Source organism: Crotalus tigris, unplaced genomic scaffold (genome assembly GCF_016545835.1).
Source record: "Crotalus tigris isolate CLP2741 ecotype Arizona unplaced genomic scaffold, ASM1654583v1 scf7180000017725.2566008, whole genome shotgun sequence".
NCBI classification, from domain to species: domain Eukaryota; kingdom Metazoa; phylum Chordata; class Lepidosauria; order Squamata; family Viperidae; genus Crotalus; species Crotalus tigris.
This window is the reverse complement of record NW_024096593.1, coordinates 2,012,664-2,030,211: the sequence shown is the minus strand read 5'-3', so window position 1 is coordinate 2,030,211 and position 17,548 is coordinate 2,012,664. Positions and strand designations below refer to the sequence as shown.

Below are 17,548 nucleotides of genomic sequence, written 5' to 3'. Positions count from 1 at the left end.
CAACTAATAATGTTAAGTGAAGTGACCTTTACTTTCTTCTAGCCTTCCACTCACTTTTTAAAAATTGATACTTTACAGACTGTTTTCTAGTTACCAGGAATAAGTTAAATAAGTTATCTTTGTTAAAGATAGGTTTTGCTTTCATATGAGAATCAGCATTTTTGTGTCTGAGTTCTTTACATTCTGTATTTATTGTAACACTGTGTAGACTTGGGGATGTCTACTCTATAGCATAACTATTGATTATTTGCATTTCTTATTCTAAAGCTTAAGATCCTTTTTGTTTTCTTTTTTAAGCAAAATGTTTTAAAGGAGTTCTTGCCTCCAATATGGTACTTACGTTTGCTGCCCCACAAACGTTTGATGAAAAACACAAGATTAATGCCAGTTTTTGTGAGGTGTATGTAGGCCAAAGTAAGAAAGGGTTCCATTATGATTTTGTTTCCACTAACTTTAAGCCTACTTTGTGTGGTATAGAGACATCAAAATTGATTCTTTTTTTCATGCAGTTCTGAGAATCTGAAGAATGGGTGAAAGAACAAATATAAACTTTATGTAAACATAAATGTAAAATTAAAGTGTACTGGAGTAGATAGTAGCTTCTTCTGAGATTAAAAGGATTTTAAATTCTTAATTCCTGTTGAAGTGGAATGGCATAGAACAGGGGTGTCAAACTCAATTTCATTGAGGGCCACATCAGCATTGTGGTTGCCCTCGAGGCCGGGTGGGTGTGGCCAGGATGGGTGAGGCCTACTGGGTGGGCGTGGATGGAATGGATGTGGCCAACTCTACATCGTTTGCGTCAAGGGTGCCTGTGGGGGCCTGGGCAGGAGTGGGATAGATCTGAGAGTCTCTGGCAGAAGGGGGTGGGACCAGGGCAAGTGCCAAGGCATGGTCCACTGGAGGAGCCTCACTGTTCCTCTCAGTCCATGCAGGGGGGGCTTATGGAGCTAAGACTGAATGTATTTCAGCATAGATGGCCACTACAAAATTGTACATTGGCTCCCAGCTGGCCTGGGCCAGGGCCAAGGCAGAGGGGGCCGTTCCCTCATTGTTTCCAGGATGGCTTCATGGGCCTCATAAAACCACGGCCCGCGGGCCTTGTGTTTGACATGTCTGGCATAGAAGCTTAAATAAATAAGTTAAATCACTGGTATAACTTTCACCAGTTAACTATTAGAAGCAGATAGTCAAAAGTTATGTTTTTTATTCTAGCACTTTTTTGTGGCTTACATGTTAGCCATGTTTAACATCATCTAGACATGCTTCTAATTTACTATTTGCAGTAGATAATAAATATTGAAACGGTGGCCTTTAGAAATCCATGGGATTTGTTGAAGGTGAGTTGCTGGTATTCTAACAGTGCATAATCAAACATTAAGATTCCTCAAAGTGAGTGACTGAGTAGGTGTGTCTATGTATGTATAATTTGATAAATTTCATTCAGATTTTGAGGCACGAGCTATTCTTTCAACTCAGAACAGCATAGGAATTATTTTTAAAACACCATTGATTACTAGATAAAATATTGTTTGTTTAATATTATTGTGCTAAAACAAGAAGTCTTAGATTTGAAACTCCACTTTGTTATAAAGTTCTCTGGGTACAAAGTTCCACTGTTTGGAAATTAAGTGAATTCTATGTATAAAATAGATAGCTGCAAGACAATTATGGGCAAACAAATCAGTTGTTATATGTCTGTATTAATTATAACTTATTTTCACTCCATTTATCTGTGAATTTTAAAAATCTGCAGAGAAATTGATTTGTCAAACTGGCCTTAAATTTTATCTACCATATGGAGCTATGTATGTAGCCATTCCTCATAATAATTTCTCCTAATAAACATTTTTCTATGCAGTTGGTAAGCCAAAAATTGAATCACATACATTATGTTCCAATTTTCTTTCAGTTAGTCTGGAAAATGTAGTCTGGATCAGACCACCTGGAAAAGAAACCAACTAAATTCTTAATCTCTAGATACCATTATAAATATTATCCAAGGTTCTTGGGGGGAAAACAGGCTATAAATTAATAAATACTACAAGGAGATTTGCTATTTAGTTATGTTTCCCTAGGTGGGCTGCAAGGCTGAGCAGTTAAAGAAGCTGAGCTTGTTTTTGTCTTCTGGAAAGCTGACAGCCTGGGTTTGAGACCTGAGTGCCGTACGATGGGTTGATTTCCCGTTACTTGCTCCAGCTCTTGCTCACTAGCAGTTTGAAAACATGCAAGTGAAAGTAGATATATAGGTACCCTTTGATGGGAAGGTAACGGTGTCCCATGCGTCTTGGCATATAATCATGCTGCCCACATGACCCTGAAAATGTCTTTGGACAACGTTGGCTCCCTTGGCTAAGAAGCAGAGATGAGCACTGCCGTCTAAAGTCAGAAACAACTGGACAGGGGAAATCTTTACCTTTTCCCAATACAAAGTCTATCCCCCTCTCTGTCTTCACTTGATATGAAATTGCATCATTTGATTGATAAAGTCCTATATCATAAACAGATGATGTAGTCTATAATGCTTGCTTATCTACTTAACCACTTTGAATTTATTTTTCTAGCATTAATTTACTTTTCTAGGTCACCTAGGAAACACTAATCTGTAGACCTGAGCAACCAGGGATCCAACCCACTATGGGCTCAATTAACCTCTTGCTTTTGCTATTTGCTGGGGATTAGCAAAGCAATAAATGATGATGGGATGAGTTAGATTAATGGAATTACAAATGTTGCAAATTTATTTACTAGTGGGGAAGCCATTTTAATCTGGTCTGCTAATACCAAAGTGTCTTGCAGCAGTTTAAAGATTCATATTCATAGCTGAAGTTATTTTCATCAGCTGTATCTGATGCAGTTTTAGAAGTCCAGCAGTGTTTATCGATTCTTTTTGGCACTGTCCTACGGAGAAATAGTATTCTGAAATACAGATGTCTCCAAGTCATACATTTAGTGAGGCTGAGGCGCTGATGTCTCATTATTGGGCAGTGCAACACTTGTAATTGGTTGGTATAAAATATGATAAATAAATCATGGACAGTAGTCCAGTCAAGCTTTTACCCATAATAAATTAATTGGTCACAAAACTCATTTTTATGGTGATTATTAAAAATGTCCTTAAATATCAATTTCCCCCTGCTTTCAAGAAAAAAATGAGGAAGGGTCTGTATTTAACCTTGTTACATTGATTATATAATATTTGACTTTTTCATGGGTCAGAAGCTGTGACAATGCCTTGAAAGGATCAATCTTGGAGTGAGCAATGCCTATTCCACCCAGCTTGTTCTCTTTTATCATATTAGCCTAGGAGTACTGGTAGTTTCCTCATCCTCTCCTATTTGACTCTACTTGTTAACCCCAAAGAATCCTCTCAGGGCCTGAGAATGCAGCTGTCTTTGGTGAAGGAAACAGAATGCTGGAAAACAAACGTTTCTCTTAGTTTCCCCATTGATGTTATAATGCAAGGCATTTGTTAGAAGAAAAATTCCTAATGAAGAAAAATGTAATTGTAACAGAACCATAGGAATTATTAAAAGCAAAATTGCTTTGATATTATAGAAAGAAGATGTATTTGCAAGCTAAAGGCTACTGAACCCTTGGGAACACTGCCATGTTTAAAGTACAATGATGAACAGAACAGGGGGAAGCTCATAAAAGCATTATAAATGGCCAGTCAGATGCACAATGCTTACTAAATATAACTGGATGCTACAGCTTGTAGAATTAGGCTCAAACCAATTAAAAGCAATCATAAATTATTTCTGAGATCTTGCTTCTTATGTCACCTGTTACTGCTTGAGGGCTACCAACAGATATGACGTGAATGTGAAACTTCTTTCTGTCTGTTTTCTGATATAAATGTAGTAGGAATAATTAAAGATTCAGAATTTTAAGTGGCAAGCCTGCCCTTTTTTTGTGACAACATAGCTCTAATTTCCAGAGGCATAGTCATGTTATTTGTTACCACAAAAGAAGCAGTCTTACTGTTCCTAAAAGTATTACAGAATAAATTTAGCACTCAGTGCTTTCAGAGTGAGAGAGATGTGACTGTCTAACCTTTGAAGGAAATCCCATTGAATTTTCTCTGGCTTACTCAAAGGTACACATATGCTAAAGCTGAATTTGAACTTTTATCTTTTTTTTTTTTTACTGTAAGAGGCTCAGTAAAAGCTATTGATGCCCTAGCGCAGTGGTTCTCAACCTGTGGGTCGGGACCCCATTTTGGGTCGAATGACCATTTCACGGAGGTCGCCAAACAACGCAGTCCGCCATTTCCCCTCCCCCTTTTCCTTAGCTGTGCTACTCCCTTTTATTCTATTGGCTTTTGAAAGCCAATAGAATAGACTCTCTTGAATAGAGTCTAATTCTATTGGCTTTCAAAAGCCAATAGGAATTGTCCAGGCTGTCTCTGCCCTGCTGAGCCCGCCAAAAGTCCCATTCTGCAAACGGTGCTGCACCAGTTGAGTAGTCCTCGACTTACGACCGGTTGTGTAGTCCTCGACTTACGACCGGTTGGGAGTCGTGGCATTAAAAAGGTTGAGAACCACTGCCCTAGCGCCACAGCAGAGTAAAGAAAACAGTATTCTGTGCCACATCTCTGATTGTAGCAATTGGGGGAGGGGGGTTGTGTTTTGTTTTACCCTGCCTTGCCATTCGAGTACTAAAGGATGGGATGTACCTGATTTTAGGATGTATTACTGTGATGGCAGAAAAGAGTTGAAAAATCTGCCAGTGTTGTCAACAAATATCTGGGTACCTGTGCTCTTGAAATAATATATATATATTTCTGATCACTGTCGCTCAAAAGGTAATTCCCTAGTGGAAAAGAGCAGGTGAAATGAACAAGAGCCATAAAACACATATAGAGAGACTTTTCTTCCATGCTCATTGGATGAGAATTGGGATCAAAGAAAAGATGGGAGATTCAGAGCAGACCACTAGTAAGTTATATAATTTGCTGCCACAAGACTAACTTTACCTCAATTAGCTTTCAAATAATTCAGATAAAGACTAATTGATGAAAAAGATAGGCCAATTGCCTCATATGCTTCTGATGCTCCAATCCTAGGATAGTTATTCTTTTACCCCAATTTGTGACCTTTCTTGCCACAGTTGTTAAGTGAATCACTGCAATTGCTAGGTTAGTAATATAGTTGTTAGGTGAGTCTGGCTTCCCCATTGACTTTGCTTGTGAGAAGGTTACAAAAGATGATCACATGACTCCAGGACACTGCGACCATTATAAATACATGCCAGTTGCCAAGTGTCTGAATTTTTAGCACATGATCATGGGGATGTTGCAGCGATTCTAAGTGCTAAAAATGATCATTAGTCAATTTTTCCAGTGCTGTGGTAACTTCGAACAGTTGTGAGTCAAGAATTATTACTGTATAAAGCAGGTATACTATATCCAGTATGCATTGAGTAATTTGGTTGCTTGTAGTGATATTGCTGCTCAATATTAATATGTTATTTTACATATTATAGTTATCCACTCAATTATACAATGCTGATAAAAATTCATTCGGTATTAGAAAATGAGTTAGGAAATCAATCTGTAGGAAATCCTAGTAATCGACAGTCTAGCCAGCATAGATGTTCTGCATGGCTTCTGCTATGATTTGAATAACATCATAGACAATATCCTTACACAGCAATTTAAGCAGTTGAATGCACATGCAAATAAGTGTGCACTCAGCAACCCAAATTCAGTTCTCAGCTTGCTTATGAGTTTGTATACCAAGCATACACAATGTGGTGTCTTTAAACAAGAGAGTTTATCAAACAGACAAAATCTGTCACTGGGATAATAGATAATATCCTAGGAACCCAGTTTGCTTTCTGGAAAATAAAACATCTTGTGACATTAGGTGACATTTTGAGAGTACATATAGCCTCAACATTCTGAATGTGCCTCTAGCTTCAAAGGTTGTCTTTTCTTGGTGGATGTGCTCAATTTCGTATTAGATGTATGCACACAGATGCAGTATGAACACTTACATATACCTGGCATTTGTGCATGGAGAATGTCTTACATATTCTTGCAGCCTCTAGATGTCATCCAACACATTCTTGAATACTGAAGAGGAGTTAGGAAATTATAGTCTCTTATATCTAAGGCACCAAGTTGGAAAATCTTGGTTGTTGCCATTAGCTGATGATATATCCACAACCAAAACCCTTCTCAGCATTTGAGAGTCCCAGTTTCGTTGCCAGAGAGATTTGTAATGTCAGGCATACCAGAGGTGCCCCTAAAAATGATATATTTTTCTAGATATTTCCTGCTTTGCAGATTTTTTTTCAGAAGCTAAAATCTCCTTTTTTAGTTCAAGTAAACTGCATAAAAAGGAAATATCCAGAATAATGTTTGGCTTGTACAGTTCACTAATTGATACAGATAGATATCAGTAATACAATAAATAATGTGATGTTGCAATATATTTTCTTTCTTTTTTCTGGGTTTGAGTCAGCAATATTAAAGCTCATCTAACATTGTAGAGCCATTGTGGAGGGTCAGGGAAGTGACTCTTGAAGTTAAGTGAAGATTGAGGAACTATACTAAATTCTTAAGTTATACCCTGATTGTAGCATCCCATGTTTTGTGTTTTACCAACAAGAGATGGTTGAAGATTTTTCAAATTACACTTAATATCCTGGATACTTTTTGTGTAGTAACAAATGGAAATTCAGGACTCTGTTAATATGCCACTTCAGCATTTACTTCAATGAAAGGCAGGTATCTAAATACATGTTTAATAATAAATTATTCAGTCATGGAAAAAAAAGATGATGATGAAAACAATAACACAAAGACCAGCTGGAAATGTTCCGATTTGGAGAATATATCATGAGTATTTTTTGTGACAAGCAGAATGCCAACAACTCTTGTAGTGTAAAGTGTTTCTGTTCAGCACCTGTATTTGTTCCCAAAATAATCCATTCACCCACTACCATTTAATCTCTTCTTTTCATTTGCTACTATCCTTTCCCTCACAACATCTTCAATGTTTTGTAACTGTGGTCTTCGTCAGCCTTTTGCGCCTATTTATTTTATTTTTCCTTAGAGTTCCTGATCACTCAGAAAATAAATTCACAATCTGTCTACAGAACATTTAAAAATATGCACTTTTTTAAAATGGTAACTTTATTAAAGATTATAATTATAAAAACAGATTAATACAAAAGAATAAATAGAAGATCCAGAAAATGAAAACAGGAAAAATAAAAAAGAGAAAAGAAAGAACATAGTAAAAACATAAATATATAAAGGTGACTTATCTTAATGACAAGTATAAACAACTTTAATAAATTTTCATCTTCATTTACTAGTTGTGATCTCTTCTTCCTATGCCCCATCTCCTTTCTATAATCCATAAAGCATTGTCATTTTAATCCTAGTGTCAGAAAAAATCCACTAAGGGTTACTAGAATATATCATCTATTTTGCTTTGATCAAATAATCAAATAAACCCACTTTATATTCCTTCCTTTTATTTCTAACAATTTTAATCTTTAGTCTATTCAAATAATATTGTAAAACTTTTTGAATTTTTTTCTTTGTCCCTTCCTTCTCATGAAAGTCTTTAAAATTGAAACAAGCCTCTTTTTTTAAATCTAATATAGGAAAATTGTATGGGTTACTCTTTTTGCTCCATGTTCCTTTTAATTATTATACCATTAGCCAGTTTCTTTTGTATGCCCAATGCAACATCTTTTTCCATGTCATTCTCATAGCCTTATCATTTGTATATCCACTTTCAGCTCAGACTTGATCTTGTCAAATAACACTTTTGATAAAACAATTGATATGGCAATGTCTTCTTATAATAGGTACTGCTAAGGTTCAAATAAATAGATTAAATTTTTCTATTTTAAAGAAATCTATTTGGAGAAGTAATGAATCAGTTAATCAATTATGTTTAAGAAGAGTTATGCCTTCATTTCTATAACTGTAAAATATTAATTATATAAAAATATTATTGATATGTTCAGTCACCTACTAACCCAAGTTATTTTCCTGATTAAGATTGACAAATGTTGTCAAATTTGACTCAACTCCATAGCTGCACCTGCTATCACTCGCAGTTTGCCAAACAGCAAGGGTGGGTGGGCGAATTCATAAGGAGGGAGGGAAGCTCCAAAATGTAAGAGTGCCCTCTTTTGCCGGTGAGATGTTATACACCGAGGTCAAGTTATGAAATGTTTGAGTCTTTTCTCAAAACAAAAGAACTGAACCCAATTGGTGAAATAAGAACTGTGGGTGGCCCAGAGGGGGAAAAGAGATTTTACCTATGGGGTTTTCACCGGAAAATTCCCAGAACTGATTTTGCTTCTGCTATACCAGTGGTTCTCAACCTTTCTAATGCCGCGACCCCATAATACAGTTCCCCATGTTGTGGTGACCCCCAACCACTTATACATCACCGGGTGCCAGCGGCATGGCCAAAGAAAAGGGGGGAAAAATGGCGGACAGCCTTGTTTGGCGACCCCCATGAAATGGTCATTCGACCCCAAATGGGGTCCCGACCCACAGGTTGAGAACCACTGTGCTATACCTACATGGATTTTTCAATACAGCTACTGTACACTCTTGGTAATTTAAAAGAGCTGAAAATTTCTTTGGTTGAATGTGCCAAACGGGATGGTTCACATTAAGTCAGTTCTCACAATAGAGGGAAGCAAAAGACCCGAGATGTTGACAACAATCAGAGGAGGAGAAGCTGGAAGAGCCACTACCTCAGGAAGCCTCAGTGGCGCTACAGGCTGAGGCAGGGGTGCAGTTGGCAGGTGCATGCCCCAAACTGAGGGCTGAAAAGCCAGAGCCGCAAGCGGTAAGCCTAAGCAAGCGGCTGCAGAATGCCCCACATCAGGGACTGAAGATTCACTGGGCAGCAAGCATGGGGAAGATGGCAGAGGCCGAGGACCCCCTAATTCCTGCAGGAGTCAGTGTGACCCAAGGGAACAGATGGAAGGTGAGGCGACAGGTTGAGTGGGACAAGCCGATCGAGTGGAAGCTCTCTACTGCTGCCCACAGCCCATTGATGGAGCAGCTGGGAGAGAAGTTCAGAGGCCTGGCAATCAAGGGAGCAACGTCACCAGGGACCAAGTGGCCAGGATGGGGGGAGTGAAATCACTAACCATCTTGTCTCCTTCTGCAGCTGATGGAGCCCAGCACCTGCCGGGACAATTGGATTCCCCCTGCAGGCAAGTGCAGCAGTAGATTTTGCTGCCTTTCCCCCAGTTGGGCAGCATGCAATCCCAGTGATACAATCGGGTTGGAGCCCCTCTGCCTCCTTTCCCAGCGGCAGCAGTGGTCCTACTGCCAGAGTACATTGTAGTAAGAGACAAGTGACCACCACTCCCCATCACAGTCTGATTCAGTGGGGATTTGGCCAAGCTGGCTTCTTAGCCCAGATGTGGCATCACATGGAACACTATGGGGAAATATACGCATATGATGAAGCCCAGGTTCACCCAATGGCATCCACCTGGAGGGTGGCATGGCCAGGTGGCTAGTGTCCCTGCATGATGCCAGGGTGTGGGAACTGGGTGACCTAGATGCATTCATCCAGATTGTGTGACGGTGGTTTGAGGATTCCATGGCGGCCCGGCAAGCTGAGTCCTGGATTTGAACCTTTAAGCAGGGGAAACAGCCGTTGACAGAGTACATCCAAGACTTCCAAGACTTCCGCAGCCTAGCTAGCCACCTTCCTGACTGGCCTGTGTGCATGCTGGTCTCCTACTTCCAAGGGCAACTACTAGACCAAGAACTATACCAGAACTGCATTCCCCCAAGACTGTCGTGGAACCTGCAAATATGGTTCCAAGTGGCCAGCAAAGTGGAGATCGACCTGATGGGAGTTCCAAGAGCTCACCATGCAGGAATTCTGACATTGCAGAGCACCCAAGAGACTCCCAGGCCCTGGGGGGAAGGGGGGACATGCCCTCCACTGGAGGAGGCAAACCTTGCCAAACCCCAGGAGCCTGCTTCCCTGCTGTAAGGAGGGCTACCAAGCAGCCGAGTGCCTCACACCACAACCAGAGATGGTTCCTCCATCTACCAGCCAGCCCAAGAAGAGGCCTCGGATGAAGCCGAAGGAGAAGACACACACGGGACAGCAAGTCATTGAGTTTTCTCCATCCAGCAAGGAGGGAACCCTGACCAATCCCCGAATGAGTCTGGTCCTCTACGAAAGCAACAGCAAAAGGGAAGAAGACCTGATGGTAAGTGGCACCATCATCCCCTTGATGGCTAGAGTGTACATTGTTATGCCCTCCCCTTCACAGTGCTACTAGACTTGGGTTACACCCGGTGTGTGGTCAGCACCCAGGTGGTGGAGAGGTTGGGACTAAGACTGAGAAAACTGAGATGACCCATGTCATTTTGCCCAGTTAACTGGATCAATAACAGCCACCTACCTGACCGAGCTGGTTTGGCTCAAAGCGGGGGCTCACATAGAGACTATTAGGTTTATACTAGTGCCTGAGATGACTGACCCCATGGTCCTAGGACTAGCGTAATGGAAAAAGTGGAACCCCTCTGTGAATTGGGATAGAGAAAAGTGGTGGATGTGGAGGAGAGTCGCTAGTTGGCAAGAGCCAGGAAAAGCACAAAGGGGTGCCTATGCACCTGTGGTTAGAAAAGTGAAAGTGGAGACCACAAATACACTAAGAAGAGGCAGTGGATTAAGCCACTGCTTCCAGCAGAGTATCACCACCTAGCTGAGGTTTTTAGTGAAACGGAATCAGGTGTGCTCCCACCTCACTGACCCATCAACTCTTCGATAGGGATCATATTGGGAGCCAAACTTCCTAAGCCAAAATGTCAGACCCAGCGTGATACCTACCTTCCGAGGCTCAGTTACGGTTCCATGTGCTCCAGCCGAGTCCGGTAGCTTCGTGAGGTACATCGCCATCAATGATATGAAGGTGGTGCTAGGGCGTTTGCAGCGGCAGCCGAACGAGTCATGTGACCATCTCACGTTAACAGAAAAACAGCCGGATGGATACTACGCAGCAATAGAATATGAAAGGAGCCGAATGATTTCAATACTGATATGCCTTTTGGTGACTGGAACCATGACTCTGTGATTGCTAGGAATTGAGTTGCTGAGTCTGACAAAGCCTAGATGCCGGGGTAGAAAGGGGGGGGAATGATATAGAAAATGGTTAAGTCCTTTGGAGCTGCCGAGCCTCTAGGAATGAGCATGGTGTGAGTGTAACACCTGGACTTAATGCAATATTGAACATAAGTGCTGGTTGGATTGGGCCGTGGTTAGGGCGGAAGTCTATCACTAGGCGGTTCTGGGGCGTGGTGCGGGTGGAAACTAATTATCTATTTAACCGTTAATGGGGGGGTGTGATCTGGGCGTGGTGGTGCAATGTATTTAGGGCAGTAGAGGGAGTATCCTTCCAGTGCTAACTTCGCTTTCATCGTAGTGAATAAAACTTGTTGAATACTGCAAGGTTCCTGTTTCCTGGCTTTCGTGGAGCACGGGTAGGACGTTCTGACACAAAATTGTACTCTATGACCCCCTCAGAAGGATGATGAACTTTGAGAGTTTATAGATAAGAAACTAGTAAGGGAGTTCGTCCAGCCAGCAAAATTGAGGATGGCAGCCCCGGTGCTATTCAAAGAAAAAGACGGGTCCCTTAGACTATGTGTCAATTATAGAGGCCTGAATGGCATATGTGTGAAGGACATGCACCCTCTAGACATGCTAGACTGTTTAGCAAAGAGAAGAATCTTCATGAAGCTGAATCTGTGGAAGACTTAATATTGAGGGAGGATTAAAGAGAGGGACAAGTGGAAAATGGTGTTTAATTGCCCCCTAGGCTGCTATCAGTTCTGAGTAATGCTCTTTGGGCTGCAAGAGGCTCCTGCTGTGTTCATGCAACTGATAAATGAAGTCCTGCAGGAGCATCTGTACAAGGGAGGCTTGGTGTACTTGCACGATATATTAATATACACCAAGACCCTGGACGAACATGTAAGGCTGGTCAGAAAATTGCAGGAGGCCCAACTTCACACAAAGTTGTCTAAGTATGAATTTCACAAGACTCACTTAGGCTACCTGGGACACAGATCTCCAACGTGGGGGTGGAGATGGATCCTAGCAAAGTGAAGGCAATACTGGAGTGGGAACCCCCTCGAACTAGGAGGCAACTGCAGAGTTTCCTGGGTTTCATGCATTTTTACCTCCAGTTCATTCCCACCTTAACCCAGATAGCCCTACCAATCACCAATCTGCTAGAAGGGGGGGGGAATGAAATCAAAATGCATGCAGCCCCTGGATTGGTCCCTTGATTGCCAAGCCATGTTTGAAATGTTGAAGCACCTGTTCACTGTGGAGCCAGCTTGAAGCACCCTGACCCAGAGAAGCCGTTTGTAATGCAGGCTGATGCCAGCAATGTATCAGTAAGGGCAGTCCTACTCCAAAGGAATGCCAAAGGGTGTTACAATCCTGTGCCTACACATCCTGCAAATTGTCCAACCCTGAAAAGCGCTGGGAAATCTGGAAAAAGGCTTACGCAGCCCAATGGGCTCTCTTAACCTGGAGGCAGTTCCTGGAGGGTAGCAAGATCCCCTTTGAGGTCTGGATGGATTATAAGAATTTAGAAGTGCTAAAGGCCCCCAGGAGACTATCCCCTAAACAGGTCCGGTGGGCCCAATACTTTAACTGGTTCAACTTTGCTCTCCAGTATCTGCCATGAGGGAAAAACTTTCTTGTAGATGTCGTGTCCCGTATGCCACAATACAATAGCACCCAGAGACAATAGTGACGTCCATCATCCCATCTGAGCAGTGTGCAGCACTGTCGCTCACCTGACAACAAGCAATGCTTTGGCAGGAGCCAGCCCAGGACATTTCGCAACCTTAAAAGATGCCCTAGTAAGCAATGAGTGGTTCCAGCAGCGCAAAGACAACCTATCTGTGAAGGAGGGGCTAGCGTGGAAAGGCACCAAAATATATGTCCCACGCAGCCAGCGGACCTGGATTTTACAGAGAAGTCACGACGCTAGAGCAGCAGGTCATTTTGGGTTTGTGAAGATCCTGCACCTAGTGAAGAGACAATTCTGGTGGCCAAAAATGAAAAATGGCATAGAAGCGTATGTGGCCAGCTGTCCTGTGTGTGCTTCAATGAAATGGATACCCAGGAAGCCCCCTGGGTTGCTGCAGTTGATAGCCAACACAGTGAACTCTTGGGAGAAAATCTCCATGGACTTTATTGTGGACTTGCCAGAGAGTGCTTGGAACACTGTAATTTGGACCATTACAGACTTGTTCTCCAAGCAAGCACATTTTGTGGCGGGCTGAAAGATTCCCTCCGCCCGATTCCTAGCAAGGCTACTCATACAACATATCTACCGATTGCATGGAGTCCCAAAGCGCAACATCTCAGACTGGGGCACACAGTTCACTGCAAACTTTTGTTAGGAATTCCTCAAGCTAATTGGCTCTTCCCAGGGCTTTAGCTCCACCTACTACCCCAATACCAATGGAGTCTGTGAATGGGCAAATTCTGTGTTAGAGCAGTATCTGAGGTGTTACGTAAATTATCAACAGACCAATTGGGCCGAACTCCTGTCTTTTGTGAAAGTGGCATATAACAACTTTGTGCATAGTAGCACAGGATTTACCTCATTTATGATAGCTAGTGGAGTGGAGTTTGCACCAATACCAGAGATCTCTCAGTGACAACCGTCCTCAGTAACATTGGCTGAATGGATGGAAACCTTAAAGGAAATGTGAGGGGTAGTGCGCAGAGTATTACAGAAGGCTAGGGAGACACAAAAAAAGCAAGCGGAGAAGAAGAGAGCACCACAGGGGAAATTCAAAGTGGGAGATAAAGTGTACTTGTCTACAAAATTTCTCAGGCAGTCTTATAAGAAGTATATAGGACCTTTCCAAATTATCCTGATCGTAAATCCAGTTACTGTAGATTTACAACTGCCAAAAAGCCTCAGGCGAGTCCACCCAGTGTTTCACTTCAGCCTGTTGAAACCTTTCTGCAGTTTGGAGTTAAGACCCGCTGTGGAAGTGCCTCCTCCAATTCTGGTCAAAGAAGAGGAACACTATGGCATTAAGGAGATTCTTAACTCCCAGTACCATAGAGGGAAACTGCAGTATCTAGTATTATGGAGAGGCTACCCTTTGGCCGATGTAGAATGGGTGGCAGCAATGGATTAAAGGCAGCTAGATTAGTGCATAGATTTCATGCTGAGCATCCAGGTCGGCCCAAGTGAGGGAGGTCGTGAAAGTGGATGGTGATGCCTAACGTTGTGTGCCCTGTTGTGTTTTATTTTCCAGGATTATCATTCTCCTGGAGGGTTGGCATGTCAAACCTGACTCAACTCCATAGCTGCACCTACAGTTGCTCACAGTTTGCCAAACAGTAGGGGGGGGGGCAAATTCCCAAGGAGGGAGGGAAACTCTGGAATGCAAGAGTGCCTTCTGTTGCCGGTGAGACATTAGACACCAAGGTCAAGTTATAAAATATTTGAGCGGCATAGACAGTCTTTTCCCAAAACAAAAGAAGTGAACCCAATTGGTGAACTATGAACTGTGGGTGATCCGGAGGGGGAAAAGGGGGTTTTACCTATGTGGGTTTTTACAGGAAAAATCCCAGAACTGACTTTGCTTCTGCTGTAACTAGATGGATCTTTCAATAAAGCTACACTCTTGGTAATTTAAAAGAGCTGAGAGTTTCTTTGGTTGAATGTGCCAAGTGGGACAGTTGACAAATGGTCTATCCTATTTTCCTGTTCAAAGATACACATGGAGTCAAGTCTCCTTGGAGTGGATCTTGATTACCTGGGAACCTCACAGATAGCTCCCTTAAAGTTTTTGGCAACAGAACAAAAATAGTCTCTCTTTGTCTTCTGGAATAGTTAGTGTAGCCTACAATTCGGTAGGTTCTGGAGGTCTCCCATTCAATTAATAGCCAGACCTAACTATTCTTAAGTTCTGACCTCAAATAAAGTCATGCAGATGCTGCCTTGTGAGACAAGATACTTTATTGTGTTTATTTGTTGAATTTATATCCAGCCAACTCTACAGAGGACTCCCAGTAGTTAATGAAAAGAATAACAATACATACTAAACTTAAAATTGTCCATGGGACAATTAAAACTTCCATAGCAAATCTAACAATACTTTAACTTTAAAGTAAAATAGAAAGAAGATGAAGAAGAAAGAGAAGGAAAAGAAATGACAAAGTCACCATAATAAAATAAACCCAGAAGGCATGAATTTATTAATCACCAAATAATATCCAAAAGTGCTCTGTCATTAGCAGCTTTTGGCAGTCACAGATAAATCCAGCTTTTAAAGGGCAGCCATTTCATAGGACCATATCTATCACAAATCAGCATTGTGGTCTGGTCTCACAACCTTTGATTTCATGAAAATAGAGAATAGTAACCATTTTTCTTGTGACAAAAGAATTGGTGAGTAGATTCTGGTTAGAGAAGCTGATCTTTTTTTAAAACAATATTGTATTAAATTTTATAAGGGTAGGGAAAGGATAGGGTCAATATAGGTATTGGGGTTCAGGGATGGAGTTGGGATAGGGGTAGGTACAACAATGGGGTTACCCCCAATAAGATTTCCAAGCTGATCTTGAAGGTGACTGCGTACCAAGCCATGTTGTATATTAAAAATTATTTTCAGAATTTGAATTGCAGCTATTGGCAACTAATGTAGGACTTTAGGCAAAGCATAACATGTTCCTAGTATTCAGCACTGACCAATTTCAATATCAAATCTGGTAAACTGAAACCTATCCTTTCTTTGGTATCTTGCAGTAATTTGTATCTAATTCTCATTTTTCCTCTTGCCATATAAATTTAGAAATATCCTTTTCCCATTGTCTTCCAATTGTTCTTTATTTCTATTATGGTGAATTTACTAGCAATTTATTATGTTTCCATGTTTGGCAAATTATGCTTCCTAGGGCTGCTACTCCTCTTTATGATAGATCTATACCTGCTAAGAAAAAAATGGTATATTGCTTAAGGGAATAAGGAAGGAAGGAAGGAAGGAAGGAAGGAAGGAAGGAAGGAAGGATCAAATTCTTCATTTGTGCTATTTAAATACAACACTTCTGAAATTATCTTGCTTACATTATGGGCAAAAAATTGATTCTCTTGTCACAAAAAAGAGCTTCCCACTTACCAGTTTCCCACAGACTGACTTTGAGGAGACCTCATTGCAAGCAATGTCTCAGGTTTATTAAATGTATTACATTTCTAGTTAAAATTCTGAAATAGACTTCTGAGCCTATTGAGAGCGATTACAGGAGTGAGCAATGAGGCTTTCAGTGTTTGGAGTAAAATTGTCATCATTCTCATAATTGGCTAGGACTGATGGCAGAAATTCAACACTAGGAGGGCCAGATTCTTTGGGTCAGATGATGGTAGGAAACTGTCACTTATATAGCATCAATTACTATGTCCTCCATTCTGTTGGAATAATCTATTCATCCACTCAAGTTAACAAGCTGATTGGCACTTGGATATTTTTTTTCCTACATGCATTGACAACCTATGATGTGTTTTATTATTTAAAAAAAAACCAGGTGTGGGTTTGTGTTCGATAATTATAGCAAAAGAAGTCTTCAGCTATACTGAAACTTTCACTTTTATGATCAAATTTCCTTAAGTATACTTTTTTCAAAATGTTCTCTGTATCTTTTTTGCCTCCTGGAACAATCTGAAAGCTGGTTGCCTTGGTGACCTTCACAGGTTGAAATAAGTTGCAGTACTAAAAAAACGTTGCTTGCATCAAAGTGCACTGATGTTTTAATCGAAGTGGTCTTAAAAAATTAGCAAGGGCATTGTAAGGGCTTATAAATTCTTAGGAAAATTAAGACTTTTGCACCCACTCATAGTAGGCACAAGCAAATTTTCCAGTATATGCCTGAAGATGAGTAGGTTCTAGGTCACTTGAAGGATTAAGAATGGGTAGGTATTACTAGAGCAGTGGTTCTCAACCTTTTTAATGCCGCGACCCCCAACCAGTCGTAAGTCGAGGACTACCCAACCAGTCGTAAGTCGAGGACTTTCCCTACCCGGGAGCGCTGCGCATGCGTGGTGCCGCCCCCTGCGCCAGCCGAGGCGTAGCTGGCAAGTAGCAGAGACGGCGCAGGCCGACCACCGGCTGGGCCACCAGCTGGCCCAGCCCAAGAGAGGTAAAGCACCCGCCGGGCCCCACGCACGGCAGCAACCCTCCCTGCGCCTGCCGGCCTCCCACCTCCCACCCCTGGCCCTCTTTTACTTACATTTTTAGTAGTTGCTCAGCAGGGAGGGGTGTAAACTTCCAGACAACTGCAGACTTTGCTGCAGACAACTTGCAGCACCGTTTGCAGACTGGGGCTTTTGGCGGGCTCAGCAGGGCAGAGACAGCCTGGACAATTCCTATTGGCTTTTGAAAGCCAATAGAATTAGACTCTATTGAAGAGAGTCTATTCTATTGGCTTTCAAAAGCCAATAGAATAAAAGGGAGTAGCACAGCTAAGGAAAAGGGGAAAAAATGGCGGACTGCATT

The 17,548-nt window shown here is 41.6% G+C and overlaps 1 protein-coding gene across 2 annotated transcripts in view; it reads left to right on the top strand.

The window, feature by feature from the left end:
* ZNF827 (zinc finger protein 827) overlaps positions 1 to 17,548 on the top strand; it is a 139,744-nt gene that overhangs the window by 10,199 nt on the left and 111,997 nt on the right. The gene's annotated exons all lie outside the window — the stretch shown is intronic.